The following is a 13,279-nucleotide window of genomic DNA, read 5'->3' on the forward strand; positions in this document are numbered from 1 at the left end:
TTCAATTCTGAAGTCCATTTCAATTCGTCCTATTCTACGACGTTCATTTGAAAGTTGTGTGAACAAGACTGTTGGCCTTGTTTTTCAGAGGTGCGTATCAAACAAGAGTTGCCAGTTTCAACATGGTCGGTGAACCAGATTTTTGGGGGTGACTTGCACAACCCTCAGCAAAATAGAACAAACGGAGAGGCTTGGGTTTCTTGTCCTCCAGATTCTACTCAGAATATGGACAAGTGGGTGGGTGCCCGAGGGCAGACCCAGGTTACACTGAAGAGTGTCAACTCTTTGTTGATATGGGAAGATCTTGGAACTGAGGAGAGGAGAATCTTTACTGAAACTGCCACTCAGCAATCTGTCCACAGGAGAGAAGATGGAGGAATTAAGTAGCAGGAAAGATGTGGAACGAAGGTTGTTTTTTTTGCCCAAAAATGGTGAACAAGATTTGCTGAGTCCGGGGATTAAAATAGGTGCCGTCGCACATTCATTTACTTTATTTTTATTTTTTGAAAAACACAATTTAGTCTCAATACCCTCCATTGTTTCAGTAACTAATCTCCAGTGTGTTCAGATGGTCATGGAACATGGGATTCCTCTCACTGAAAAGCACCAACTGAAAGACTCGGGGAGCTCGGCTCTTTCTCAGGGCTCCTGTCTCGGTCCCGGCTGTCAACTTGACGGCGGCGCATCAGCAGACTAATGAACAGGACAAGAACCCAGAAGTTCTTAGCCAGTGACAAGTGCGGGGAACTTTGCAACGGCAACATAAATGTCCACGAGTCTCAGCCTGGCAGCCTCACCTGGGACTCGCAGAGAATGGAATAAATGAGCAATATATTTCCATACACTCAACTTGACAAGTCTCCTGCGCTGCTTAGCATGTTGAAGAGAAGACACTGGATTTTGGGTCTACAATAAAAAAATAAATGGATAGCCACCGCTTGAAAATCTAATTTCTTATTTTCAATTTAAAAAAAACTGATGGCTTCCCATTTCAAGTCAGAGTTATTAACAATTGATGCCTGGACAAAAAATGATGCAGGAAGGCGATGAGAGACGTCCAGGCTTCTCTATCCCGCTCTGTCTGTGACTCAGGGATTCACAGCGTAAGTAGGGGTGTCATTTTCCCATCTGTTTTAGGGTCTGCTTCATGGGCCTGTCATAGCTGGTATACATCCAAGACAACCAGGTGGTGGAAGCGAGGCTACACTGAGTTTCTGATGTACATTTGAGCCCACTCAATCTCTTACTTAGCAAACATATTGAAGCACTTTGGAGGTCCTGACGTAGTTTTCATTAGCGTTACTGCCTTTCAGCGTACGCCTTATGCTACTTCGTTTTATGTCTTTAGGGGTTCGTGTATAGGCAAAGCCAAGAGTCTGCAGTAGCTAAAGGCTTCCTCCTGGATCTGTCCCTCATGGGGTTTTCCAGGCATGTCTAACAAGATGAAGCCCCCGGGCATTATGTAAGTGGATTATCTGGGGCCCATATTCCCGACAAGAGCGAAGGAGCGAGGGGGGTTCAAGCTTAGACAAGTGTCAGCGACCTGACCTGAAGCAGGCATGGATGGATGGCATTGGTGATGATGGGAAAGATTTAAAGGCTCTATCTTGAGAGGGGGTTTGCTCTAACCCGAGCATTGCCATTGATCCCTCACTGGCTGGTAGCCTGGAGCTACATTTGAACCAGGGAATTCAAAGATGGGAGGCTGCAACCGGAAACATTTGGATCTTTGATGTTCAGTAGAGGCCAAAGTCAAGCCCTCCATCTAGTCCTGGGTTTGCCTGTGGACCCGGGGATACCCAACAAGGAGGCCCAACCCTGGAGTCGTAACTGCTTTTGCTTGTCAGTACCTATTAGCACTGGCGTTGTGAGAAGAGCCGAGTGAAGAAATCTGTCTCGCCGAGTTATCAGCCAGCCAGTCTTTTCCTTTTGTCATCGGCTGCATCAACACGAATGAATTCTTCACGTTGTACATAAAAAAGGCAGCCGGGTTTTCCTTGCACCATCTCCTCTCCAAGTATTGCCCAAAGATACCCGTCTTCATTAGCAGCTGTTCTATTTTCTGGTGTTATTTGGGGGTCACCTACAAGAGTCATGCTTTTGTTGGCACCAGCACCGACACTGTTTTTAGTGATAGGACGATGAGGCTTCATGACACAGTACTGAAAGGTTGAGAAGGTTTCATGAAGCAGTGTCCTGATTTTCAGAGGCCACCAGATGGCGCCGTCTGCTATACAATGTTTGGACTCATTCAATGAAAGCTTAGATCATTTCTAAAGATCGCCATCTAGTGGCAGCTGAAAAATAGGACCCTGTTTCATGAAACCGCATCTACCTATTACTACTATATTTAAAATAACTGTCTTAAACTGGGGCATGTCATGACAATCATCTTACCGGAGGTTAAATGTAGCTACAGTGTAATGAGGAGGTTTTGTTGAGGGGGATATGTCGGGTCTTCAGGTGAAGTCCAAGAGCTTTGCTGTCAGTCTTGCTTTAGCTTGACTCTCCAGGGCTGTGTTTTCAACTGAAGCACATAGTGCTTCAGGCATAGTGGCAAGCAAAAATGTAACAGAATAACACCTTGTAGCCTTGCGCCGTACACAACATGACAATTTGTCTGGTTTTGTTTGTACTCACTCAGCGTGACGTCGGTTTTGATGAACGCAAAGTTGAGATCCTGGCAGGAACTGAAGTTTTTTTTTAGTTTTTATAGCAGCCAAAGGTGTCTTTTGTCTGTCATGCCTCCAACTCCCGATGTTTTCTCGAAGCACTTGGTTCAAGTACTTGTCAGAGTTTTTACTTTTCAGACATTTGTCTGTGGGCGTTTTCACAGTCATATGCACCGCCAGTTCCAGAAGCACTGCAACAGGCCCGTAATCTCTTTTCTTTCATCCTGCAACCGCCGTCGTAAAATGTAAAGTTGAGATCGATACTTCAGTCCCCGATGAGCTGCCTGTGCAGTAGAGCGTGTGGCTGTTTCTGACCGCTAAATGATGTTGCCACCGATGTCAGCATCATCGGGCTTTTCATGGCACGTCACTCTCTACTGAGGCAGCCTCGCCACAGGCCGACCAAACCCGAGTGGTCATTTGACTCCCCATGCTGGTTCTTTTCTTCTCAGCCACAGTCAGTGACTGTTTTATCGTCTACCTCTGGGCCAGGCCTCTGATGCCCACTTCCTCCAATAATCTTGAATTGGATTGGAACCCCTGCTGCTCTCCTCCACGGGACACAACAGCACCGAGCTTTCCTCTGCCTCAGCCTCCGGGCCGCAATGATGCAGCTTCTTTCACTCTCAGGCTCCATCTATGGTGTCCTCGCAGGGGGCCGAGGTCTGCTGACCACAATACCAGGTGTGGGCACCGTGGTAGGGAAAACAAGACTGTTGAGGAACCTTCATCTGTCACACTGACCACATGAAATACACTTCTACAACCGTCAACAAAGAAGAATAAGGACTACAGTGCAACAGGTGGCAGCAAAATATACATGTACCAAACACTTTTTGAAGTTCTAAACTTAGCTTAAAGACATATATTCCCAAAATAGTGATTGAATAATTTGTTGGCTCATGTTATGTGCTCTCCTGAACAAACATTTGGATAGCAATGCATTACAATGCACATGTATTCGAAATGTATAAAGCAAATTTCTTATTTTTGTGGCTGTAGTTTCTGTCGCCATTTATTTATCAATCATGTCTATACAACTCTATTTGAAAAGGCATTAGGGGGAAATGTCCCCTCACTTTTTGCCAAGGGTTGTTTTGTCTCCACCACGCACAAATCCTGTAAATAAACCATCGTAACGTTGGTCAGCTTCGGCAGTATAGACAATTCCGACACTCCTGAACGCACCATCTGAGGTCACTTCACCTAAGAGAAAGAAATGAAAATAGCAGTGAAAGCAAACAGGGGCCACAACATGTTAAAGAAACTTTTACAACTCATATTCCTCGCTTATTTCAGCCCTATCAGTTCAAACAGGTAGCAAAAGTAGCTTGATCTACGGTGGCCAGAAGTGGACAAAAAAATAAGACAGATTCAAGATGAAGGATATCTAAAAAGTTAAATTTATTTCACTTAAAACATGTTATAAGACTGTGTCACAGATGCTTTTATAATAGCTTTTTGTCCCTCTACTCAAAACAAACTGAAGTTTTTTTTTTTTTTTTTTAAAGATTTCCTTGTGGTAATTTACCCAGAAAGTTTTCAATGATTCCACTTCCCATTTCAGGCAACAGAAAAAAAGTGCAGTGAACAGTGAAGTGGTTTGACATAAGTATTTTTTTTCTTCGATGACTCGCCTGCCTTGACTTTAATGAAATGGAACATTTGAAGACATCACAGGCTGAAATTTTCATCACCTCTCCTGTTGGCAGAGTTTCAAACTTTACCTGTAACTACTTTTTAAAAAATTCTCTTCTGGAAACGATTTCTAAAACACCCACTGATGTTGCGCCATGTTTTATTTCCCTGCCAGCAGACACATTCCGCTTCCCCTGTACCGGAATACTGGTCTATATAAGAAGGAAAATGTTTCATCTACCTCGCCGGCTCCTTTTGTCGTGAATATTCCGCCGCTCGGGAGGTTTATGATGAGGATGTTTAAAGACGGTAAATTCCCTTAGAAAAGGAGAATCCACTGTTTGAGATTTAGCAAAGTTTGAAACACGTCACTGGGACATGAAATTAAATCTGGTCCAACATTTTTAGCTTCATAAATCTGCATCAATAAGCTGTCATTAGACACAAATAATGACTCAACTGGCCTCATACTTTTGGAGTGTGAAAGCCACAGCTGAGACTTGGAGGTGGAGTCGTGACCCCTGGTGAGAAATGAGAGAAGAAGAGCATTTTCACGATTAAAAAAAAGAGTTTGGAATCTACAGCTCTGGGATTTTTGCCAGCTCACGGCGTGAAGTCACTCCACAGCGACTTGGCTGTGGCCTTCAGGAGCAGATAGATGTTCAGGATGACACCTGCTGTTCATGCTTGACCAGCCAGCGTGAAATAGGACGCTTGTTCACACAACTATTTATGTCACCTTGGGGAGGAGTGAGCCGCTGATGTTGTGCCATAACATGTGTAGGATCTGTGGCCACTCACCGGAAACCAAAGCGGGGTACACTCTGGCCCGAACAACTATCTTAAAAAGATAGTCCGACATTCCATTCTGTTCTTCTCATGTCGCTTTTGGGATTTTTCAGTTAAAAAAACTGGTCTGTCCTTCCAAAAACAGAGATCATTTAATGACTCTGGTTGTACATTTTCATGTGTCCTGTGATGGACAAACAGCAACAACAAAATATTTCCCTGAAGACAAGAAAAAAGGGAGGGAGAAAATGGGTCAAACTCTCATACTAGACTAAGAGACTAAAACCAGGAGAGCAAGTCTGAAAATGAATTAAAGACAAGAGAGAAAAGGAGCGCTATCTGTGAGGGTGCACGTTCTGCTCAGACAATGGTCACATGATGTTCATGAAGAAAGCACAGAATACAGGAAGCTACTTAACAAAATAAAACAAGCAGGAAACTGAACTGAACTTTTTTTTAATTTTATTTTGGAATTTCATGTCATTTTTGCGTTTATATTTGCATGGCGCAGGGGAAATAAGTTGCTACATTAGTTGATGTTTTTTTTAATTATAATTGTAATTTTTTTTTTTTTTTTCAATTTTGAACACATTGTTATTTGTTGACTTGGATACTGAACATTTTGAGAGCTGAGCTCTTGAAACTTTCAAGAATTCAGTGTGTTTTTCTTGTCAACAATAAAAAAAAAATGTTTTAAACATATATACAATAATTTATAATTTGTATTTGTCTATATAATTCTGAAACACACACACACAAAAAGATTTTCCCAAGATTTTTAATGATAATATTTGAGGTGATTTTCCACCACTTTATTTGACTATTTATTTCTTAAATGTCTTTCTGTGGTTCCATTGATCTTACCTGAACAACTCAGGCTTGACCGCACTTACTTAAAGGTGAATCCGTCTGCTGAGGTCAGAGTCTTTTTCTCCCAGACTGCAATATGAATACATACCAACATGAGAGAAACGCAGGGCAGTTTAGAGCTCAAGGGTTTGAGAGGAGAAGAGGAGATGGAAGGGCCATCGCTCTGGCTCAAGAGAGAGAGGTCAATCCACTTCTCAGAAGGTCATTTCTTCGGAAAGTGTTCGGCAGGTGAAGGAGCGGCAAGAGACGAGTAGTTAGCAGAGTTGAAAATTCTCCCCTTGTTTTTGCTGAAGACTATAAAAGGTTGACATTGGGCCACTAATTCAGATGAAATGGGCGTCACATGGCTTTTCTTTTTCTTCCAATCTTTTGAGTCCAGTCCATTGTTTTCCTCTCAAATATTACTCACCTCTTTGATTGACAGTCAGAATAATATCGCAGCGGTCCACCGTCGTTTTAATATGTGCTGTGAAACCCTGACGGAAATTATTCAGAGTCAGTTTGTCACTTTAAACATGAATGAAGTGTTCAGTCAACACAATGGGAGGTGACAGCACCTCCATGCTCCAGTTCTCATGTGATATATTCTGGAGTGTTGAGGCAGAACCTCAGCGCCACCTAGCTTTATACAACCACATGGTCTGACAACAGTCTTTCAATGACACGGTGACGCTGTGGAATAAATTCAATTACACGTGCGCTCCGTGACATTACTTCAAAATGCTCCCATTAAATATCAAAAACATGCTTTATATTATCATTTCATTTTAAGCTGCAATTCTACCATCCAACAACCGCGCTGACAGCTGCGCTAACCGAATTAATAAAGCCTTTTGTGACGGTCCGCGGCGTCGTGAGTCACATGCAGAGGTTTCACCGTTGTTGCTAGGTTACCAGGCAACAGCGTGAAACAGCCAGAAGTCACAGTGTTCATCTGCAGCTGACCCACAAGGAAAAAAAAAACATCGGCCGGTGTTTCATTTTGCAAATCCAGAAGTCTCCATCCAGGTCTCTCATTCTGTCTTCAAGTCTCCTTCTTATTTATTCTGTTGCTGCCATTTTTTGGAGTCAAACATTTACATAATGATCTGGGAAACATCTTCAGCGTGTATAATGATCTCGGCACCATCTGGTGCCTTATTTGAACTTAAGGACGCAGTCTGTGTGTGTGTTTATCCTGCAGGGGTGGCGGCAGATTAAACTAGATCCATGACATCCCAGCCAGACCCCACAGGTTCCGCTCCCCTTACAGCAAAGTGAGACACGCCGGCGACATGTATAAGTGATGTGCGGTCCAGTGGAATACTGACAGGACTGACTGTTTTTGAAAGTGAAGAATGGTGCGATGGAGTGCGGAGGACGTACGAGCGTGGGGTTATGAATGGATGGTGTGTGGAAAATGGATTTCCCCAGAGGAGTGGCTGACCTGCAGATGGATCGATGATTTGTCCTTGGCCTCAAGGAGGCCTGAAGATGAGTGAGGAGTGCTGATAGTGTGTGTTATCTGAAGCTATCGCAGATGAGATCTGGCCCGACTTTGATTCACACAGTGCTCTGTGTTTCTGAGGCTGTAAGAGAAACACTTGTGGTGGACGGCTTCATGATCTTGCTTCCGTCCACTTGTCCAAGTTGAGCCGTGGCGGAGACAGTTGAAGCAGGTCTACTTCCAAGTGCTGTGGTCACGGCCACCTAACCCGAGTCGAGACCAAACTGAGTACAGAATACTGGATAATATAGACACATATTTGTTCCTTGCGGCGAACGAAATTGTTCTTTTTCAAGAACTACAATGCTGTCCTTGGTTTGATCTCTGTTTGGTCATGGTCATGGGGTCCCAACTCTAATTCCAACTTCTTGGTCTTGGGTCCTCAAAGTCTCACTACACGACTACTTTCCTTGAAAAGTAGAAAATACCAAGAAAATACTTCCCAGGACGACTACGAGACACTAACTCTGCAGTCTTCCTGTGTCAAACTCAAGGCAAAGGGGCCAAATTTGGGCCGCTAATACATTTTTACGTGTCCCACAAGACCCTTAAATAAAAAAAATTAAATTTTAATTCAAAATGCATTTAACCCAAGAAGTAAACCACCATCAAACCATGTCGATTACATGACCTACTACTCTCAAGGCCAACAGGCTAGCAAGAAATAGGATTTTTATTTTGGCCTGTCATTTGAATGGACACACACACACACAAAAAAAAAATCAATAATCTCAACGCACCACACACATCAAGATTCACCAATCTAAAACCATGAAAAATGCCGAAAAAGACGAAACTGTGAAATACAACACACAATGTAGAATTGGACTGAATGATCTGTTTCAGGATAAAAATCCCGGGAGAAAAAAACTATATTATGACACGCAGAATGTAAATTCTGATCGCTCAAGCAATGGAATCATATCCGTCTCATTTTCGCCGAGCAAGTGACTCATTTTCATTTTCATTTTAACTGACAATTACCATTCGTGCAGCCGCCTATTTACTCGTGCTAATTTAACACAATGAGAAAATGCAATATTCCAGGCCCAGCTGTGCAGGATAAATGTTGACTCATTAGTCCCCAAATCAACAGAGTCAAAAACTCCCGGCATCACAGCTGCTCGACGAAAGATTCGTCGACGGAAAAATATGTGGTTGTTAACTGCGTGTCTAATGCGGCTGGCTGATTGTTTGCTCAAATGGTCGACGAGAATGTGCTGTGATGGACGGAGTTCACTGCCTTAACTGACTTTGCAGGGCGGGGAGTTGAGGGTGAGAATGGAATGGCAGCAGCTCTGTTTATTGGAGGCGTTTGAGTTTGGGTAAGGGCTAACCTGACTCTGTGGCACTTCCTGTCGTGACTTGACTCACAATTTCAATCTCACCCCTCGGTGCCGCCAACACGGTGGGTTTGTCGCTAAACCTCACGACTTTCCAAACCCTCATATTGGCTTTTCTTGTGAAACACGACCAACTACGTCAACGCCCCCTAGTGGGCACCAAAGCATTAAACAAAGCTATATCGGTATGTGTGCCACAGTGCAACATAAAAATTATGAATGAGAGACATGAAACTGAAAGTAGAGTATTTTCATCTTCTTGAATTAAAACCCAATTTATTTTGTTTGTCTTCTCCAAACAGCTCTGGAATCGCAGCATCGTGATGGAATATTTTAATTAAAACTCTGGGAACGCTTTCAAGACGCACGGAATCTCTAGCTGCCGTTTTCAAACAAAGAAACTCAATTATGGTCTTTCTCACATTTCCAGCTCTGCTCTTCATAAACTCAGGAGTCCCACCGCAGCAGCTGTGTGACAGCCTCCCCGCCGGTCCAACAAACCCCTCGGGAAGGGGGTACGACAGGAGGCACCCAGCTACTGTTGAGTCATGAGGCGACCGTGTGACAGTCCGACTATTAGCGCGCAGATAGATTGCTGCATGGGCTGAGGGTTAGTGGGTGATAAGGATGACGAGTGAGTGGTTGACGGGGTGTTCAGACCTTTCTCATGGGAGAATCCCTTCATTCTTGCTACCTGTAGGCTGCAACATACATCATTGTAATCCTGCTGGCTGCGTAGGGAATACAAGCTTCTGAAATAATGGCTCGCCTTGAAACAGCGTGTGTAAATACCGGAGCTGCGACAGTGCTGCCGTCTACATGGATCTCTGGTGTGTCATGTCATGGAGTACAAATGGCCCTCCTCACAGCGGCATCACAGCGTGGTTGCAAGGCTAAGTGCATACGCTCTTGACCTGCTTGTGAACTACCATGCTGCTGTTCCCCAAGTACACCAAGATTAACCAACAGTTCTGGCTGGTGGGCTCTTCAGCCACCGAAAGTTAAGTACCGCCGGATGATGCGGAACACACATTGTCAAACGAGCACTCACACCTGGGAGGAAACCGGAGTGCCGGGGCAAATACTAACACAGTGGCTCCATGAACTGGACACACCCACAATCTTCTCCACCGAGCTGCTCTATCCCGAAGTACAGTAAACAAAGAAGTCTCTGTAAACTAGGGTTCGAAATAGACTGAGTAAACAAGGTGGGGTTGGGGGTGAGGCGGGAGCTGTCGGACACAAAAAATTAGTCAGATATTCATGGCAAACAAATGGGTCAGAACTATACTTGGTGAATAAGGAAGTCCTTAGATGTTCAGAATCGACGATGTGGATTCGTAAGCCTCACTCGTGAACAACACCCCGAGATATTTAAGGCATGGAGCAAAGACCCCTGCTGACTTGTGTGAGTGGGAAATACACTCTTTTCTGGCTGAGAACAATGGTCTCAGTCTTGGCATTTGACATTTCACACTCTGCTACAACTGTTTATATGTGAAGGGAAACAGATCGGGGATATCATGTCCGCACTTTAACCTGTCTGTTTTTGTGTTGTTTGTATTTCTTCCGCGTCCTTTCCTCGTGCTTTTATTTTGTTATTTTGTCCCTCTCGTTTCCTCTCTCCCTATCCAACTTAACAGGCAAACGCAGCTGGTGCTCATCGTCACATCAATCCCTCCTCGGATATATTCCTCCCAACGCCAGCTACGTTTGCCAGATGGTAGATTTCCACTCTCCACTCATGTATCTCTTCCCAAGACTCCCGTGTTCTCACTCTAGCCCTCAACTTTTCTAAATTCCTCCCGTGCTTGAATTCCTATTCTGTCGCAACTCATTGTTTCACGTCCTTCCACGTTCTTCCCAAAAAAAACATTAGCTTCCCAAACTTCCATTCATCCCGCGTGTGAGCAGTTATTGGTCTCACTTTTCAGTTAAAGATATATCCACTTAGTTTACCCCTCGTGTGCGTGCATGTGAATAGCCACCGCACCCGAGCGCTTTTAGTTTATTGCCACCTCACCGAGCTTTCTCTTCTCCCAGTTATCAGGCTTTTTAATCCGCCTCTCATGTGTTACAGATTCTTCCCCGTTCCCTGTGTGTTCATCCCGGTCCGGGTTTTGGTTCCCGGTGCCTTTAGTTCATAGTTTCTTGTCTGTCTATTTATTTATTTTGTCTCCATCGATTAAATTGTTCAATTTCAACCAGCACTGACTGCACTTGGGTCCATTCCTCCACTAACCATGACAGGGGAGGTACGAGAAGAAAGCGCTGACCTATTGGGCTGCAGGCTGTGTGGGCTTAGCTTCAGGGACAGGGTCCGGGAGAGGCTCAAAGTAGAACTGCTGCTCTTCCTCATAGAGTGAAGATGGATGAGGTGGTTTGGGCATCTACAAGGACGCTTCCTAGACGTCTCACTGAGGAAGTCTTTCATGCATGCCCATCAGGGAGGAAGCCAAGGGGCGGACCCAGCACATGAGACAATGACTCTCAACTGGCCTGGGAATAGCCTGCGACTGTTGCCCCTGCACTGCGACTCACATAACAGTAACATATGTCTCTTTCCTTAACTAACATTGCCCATAAAGCCTCCTCTTCAAATGAACAGAGCAGCAATTTATGTTGAACCAAAGCCTCGGCGACTTGTTCCTGGCCTGGTCGCTGGAGTAGAACAATCCCCCAAATAATAATGATGCTGTCCAGAAAGTGCAGAAGCAGAACATTTGAATGTTTCTACTTATCAGCAGAGCAGAGGCTGAACGAGCCGCCTGAGCCATGACTGTTCCTTTTCCACCAAACAATAGCAGCTGTTCTGCCTGTAATTTAAATGAATTTGTGCAACTGTTATTCTTCCTCGAAGCCCTTTTACAGCGTTACTGTTGCTTCCTGTCTCGGTGCTTTGAGGACTCATGAGAGTCCTCAAGATTCAGCGCTACACTTGAATGAAGAACCAACTGAACAAAGCATTGGCAAACGCACTCTGGAGCATTGTACTGTAGACGTCACATTTAACAGGTAATCTTGACTCATTTAGACTCACTCAGGTATGACTTAACATCCTTGAGTCAGACTTGCAAGACTTGGAGCAACTATTTAGCAACTTGATTCATTGACTACTGACCTTGGATTTCATAACTGGACTTCTATCTTGCAATGAGGGGACTCATTCAGATGTGTTGGATTCAGCAGAGTCCTGAGTCAAGCCGATGAAGCCTGCAGGATTGTGAGCTCAGAAAAATCCGTGAATTGTAAAAAAAAAAAAGAATCAATGTGGGGAAGGTGTTTCAGATTCAGGTGGCGCTTCATTCTCAAACTCAATTCCTTAAAAATACCCATTAAAATACCTGCATCCAAACAAGCGTAACTCCCTTAGCACGAAGGCCATTTGAGCGGCGCTAAGTCCTTGCAGGTGGCGGTGAAAACCTGAAGGCAAACGACTCCCCTCGGTCCTAAACCGCCCTACTCTGGCAGTGAATTAATAAAGGCGAGCAACATTCAAGTCAGAGAGGGCAGCGTGGTCTCGAATACCACCAGGTCAGACAGCAGGTGCACCTGAGGAATACTAACGCTGAGAATGTGGCGGTACATAGTACATAAAAGTCGATTCAGAGAAGGGTTGATGTGTGGGAGGAAGTGAAGCAACTTCTTTGGTGGTTAAGGGGCCTTCCAGGTACGAGTGAATGTGCCCACTGTCGCCACATCCTGCAAAAAAACGGGAGCACGCGTGAAACATTTATATCAAACACAGTCGATAAACAAGACGGCTCACAAAGATTCCCAAAGTTTATCACTGGTTCTGTGCACCACAATTGTTATTCTGATGGATGCAGGAAGGGGGCGCTCACATTCTTAAACAGATCTGTCGTCGGTCGAAGCTGAATAAATATACATACCTCAATGTTTAATTTACAGTTCCAATGCTGGAACAAAGAGTGGAGTGTAATAAAGGCCCGTTTGAGGACAAGAACGGCATCAGTCAGCAAAAAAAAAAGGTGAGTGGCAGCAATACCATTAAAAAACAGTGTTTCTGGAATTGCATTTATCATGACAGCTTGCGCCGGTGTTGGAGTCTAATGGGCACCGTGAACACTCGAGCCCTCCAAGCAATCTGATAATAAGAGACGCAGCGACTCAACTCCCTTGTTAAAATCTGTAAATGAGACACGTTCCAAAGGTAATTGAAGGGTTTCCGCTGCAGCCGTGGGCGTCGGTCTTTGTTGAGATGGAGCAGCCCTCTGTTTCGGGTGGTATTTATTAAAATTAAGATGATGGAGGGGGGGTGTTTGGTGGCGGAGAGACCCATGCTTGTAATGAGAAGCGCTCACCTGCTGGCTTTCCTTTCACATCATTACTGGCGTACAGTTAAAACCTGAGTTTCCCGCTGTGTGACTTGTGCGACATTAACATAAGCAGAAGCTAGAAAGCCATTTCTGGTCATCGTGTACAGCCAGTGTTACCGTCCGATAGTTAAACCTGATGCT

This window comes from Synchiropus splendidus, chromosome 16 (genome assembly GCF_027744825.2).
Source record: "Synchiropus splendidus isolate RoL2022-P1 chromosome 16, RoL_Sspl_1.0, whole genome shotgun sequence".
In the NCBI taxonomy this organism is placed as follows: domain Eukaryota; kingdom Metazoa; phylum Chordata; class Actinopteri; order Syngnathiformes; family Callionymidae; genus Synchiropus; species Synchiropus splendidus.